Below are 3014 nucleotides of genomic sequence, written 5' to 3' on the forward strand. Positions count from 1 at the left end.
TGAACCGGTAAACAGAACGGCGAATGTCTTTCTGACTATGTTGAACCATCCTGATCACTAGAAAAGGAATCGCCTGTAACCTCCCAAACTGCAGAGAGCACTGGATTGTTTGAAAGTTAAGTTTAGGACTCTGAACCTATACTGTAAAGGTAGAAATATGGACAATACGCGCATAAGCCTAAACTACTTATTTTTAGGCAGGCTTTCTGATTGCTGCCCAGAGCATTTCCTATTGCTCTTAAATGCCCAAAACACTTCTTATTTTTCTTTTAAATAGATTTTCTGAAGCTTGCATTCAGCGCTGCTATAATAGCAAACTCGCTAAATAGCCAGCAGAACTATCTGTTGGCGATAGAACAAAAAATGGGAAAGAATGTTGAAGGGGGGGGAGTAAAGCAGAAGGAGAAGATATTTTAGGGAAATACCAATGTATATATCACCACTTGGACATTTCTTTTAATATGCTGAGTAAAACTGGGGTTCAGTAGTAGTACAAAAGGGTAAGTAAAGCATCCTTCAAAGGACAGTGTGCATCTCATGTTACTCTGAAGCAAAAAGAGAAAAAACTGTTACTATGATCAAAAGACAGGCTGGACGAGTCACTTTAGGATTGCACTCCAAGTGCAACTAATTCCACTGCCCCTTCCCCCCTTAATTTTTATGGCTCTGTTCATATAGATATGTTTTAGAAAAATTGCTTAGTTTGAGCATAAACAAGCTTATACTGTTTTCCACAACATTTATACATGGCACTTATCCTTTCTGCCCTCATAGTCTGCAGTTTGGCAACCAATGCTAGCAGGAATTTCAGGGATTCAGAATCTCAAGATTGAGGCCTTATTTTTTTCTGCCTTCTTTCACTAAAACCTTTGCTCTATCAAACCATCTTATTACAAAGAATGACTTCTGCTACGTTGCACTTTGATAAGATCAACCTTCTGCCCACCTCCGTTCTTTCTCCATCCCCCTCAAACTGTCTTGGTAGATGTAAACCATTTGATTCCGCACTGAATGGAAATCACCGACCGTGTAGCCTTGTTTAACTTTTTGCCTTCTCCATTTCATTTGTAGTGAGCTTGAGAAGCATAAACTTGAAATCAAATATCCAACCATCTGCAATTAATACCATTACTGAGATATACACACTATTTCTCAGATTAAAACTACCTGCAATACTTTGTACCACAGAATATACGATTACCCATGATACATACCAGCCATCCTTGTAGTCAGAGACTATAATGCTAGAAATCTTGAGTATGATCATGCCTTTCATTTCAGCAATAAGTCAATAATAAGGCCCTCATGGATGCAATATCAAAAAGAAAATGAAGCACTTCTTGCTGAAGAAACGAGAAAGTTTGCTAGGAGATAAGTCAGTAGGGGTATGGTCCGCAGGCCGCTTAGGTGGGGAAGTTCAAGAAATTTTTTTGTAGGAATGAATCATGAATTCTTCACTAACTGATTCATCTGTAACACAAGAAATTTTAAAGAGGACACATACAGAACAGTCTGTGTTCTTCACGGAAGGCTCAAAATTGGAGAAGAAAAATAGACACTCCAGAGAACTAGATTTTTTAAATTAGTGTGCTAATCTTGGGCATGATTAAGAGAATGTTTGTTTAACTTTTTGCCTTTGGAGAGCAGACCATAACTCGTCACAAAACAGAGACTGTTTTTAAAGTAAGAGTAATTGTTGCAGACTATACTGCCTTAAAGTCATCTAGAGTAGAAATTCACGTTAATTAGAAAGCTGTTCGCATCTCATGCACTACTGCTTGTTCTGTGTTGCTTTTGGAGAAGGGAATCGATTTCGTATTTATTTATTTATTTTACATACCTTATTTAGGTGTAATTGATTCTGTTATTTCAAACCTGTGCAAAATTACGTGTAGAAAGTAACAAGGTGATGGAAGCTAGTATTTTCTAAAAAAGCAGAAGTCTTAAATATTGGGCTATGCCACAATTACTTCTATGTGCATTTTGAAAGCTGGTTTTGTATATTTAACCAATGGCAGGCACTAGGAAATTACAGAGATGGTGCTGATTTTTATGTGCTTATTTCTTTGCTTAACCAAGCCTGTACAAACAAATTCAGTGAAGTCCAGACCAGAATTCTATGTGAATTTTTAACTCTTTTCAAACTTACTGAATGGAAAAGGACATCACAGACCAAAATCAGGAGTTCTGCTGGAGGGCTGTGCCCAGGTAGATAGCTACAGTAGAGTGGCAAAAACCCCATCAACGACAAAAAAAGACATAACCTTCTTCACAGTAGGTAGGCGTAGGAACTCTCCTTTTTCCCCGCTACTTCTTAGTTGAGCTAATCACAGCTCCTAGAAAACCCACAGAGGAAAGCTAACTACTAAGCACCTCCTGTGGCATAATCTTATCCCAGTGCACACGCAGTGGTCTTGCTCTACATGGTTACAGAGCGGAGAGCAGCATGAGAAAAGCTTCTGCACCTCCCACATTGGGATGCCATGTTTATACAGAGAAAACAAGGAAGAGGTCATCTCCGTGCCCCTTGACTACAGAGCCTATAGCTTTGCTTGCCTGTACAAGGGGGAGCAGAGCTCCCAGTATTGTTCTCTTCTCTTTACCCATGCACACAGACGAGGGTTAGGTACATAGGGCCACTGAGGGATAAGCAGATGAGGGGGATAAGCAGATGAGGAGGAGAAGCGAGCAGAGCATTTTTCCCTGCAGCCTTTGCTTTGAGAGGTCAAGAAGGCCTGACACATAGTGGTACAAGTCTCCCAAAACACAGCCATGGACACAGTCTTCCTAGACCTCGTGTGGAAGTGCTTGCGTGTGCTGGGTCAACCCTGGCTGGATGCCAGGTGCCCACCAAAGCTGCTCTATCACTGCCCTCCTCAGCTGGACAGGGGAGAGAAAATACAACAAAAAGCTCGTGGGTCGAGATGAAAACAGGGAGAGCTCATTCACCAATTACCATCACAGGCAAAACAGACTTGACTTGGGGAAATTAGTTTAATTTATAACCAATCAAA

This window comes from Nipponia nippon, unplaced genomic scaffold (assembly GCF_047370975.1).
Source record: "Nipponia nippon isolate SJK-2023a ecotype South Korea unplaced genomic scaffold, ASM4737097v1 scaffold_1, whole genome shotgun sequence".
In the NCBI taxonomy this organism is placed as follows: Eukaryota; Metazoa; Chordata; class Aves; order Pelecaniformes; family Threskiornithidae; genus Nipponia; species Nipponia nippon.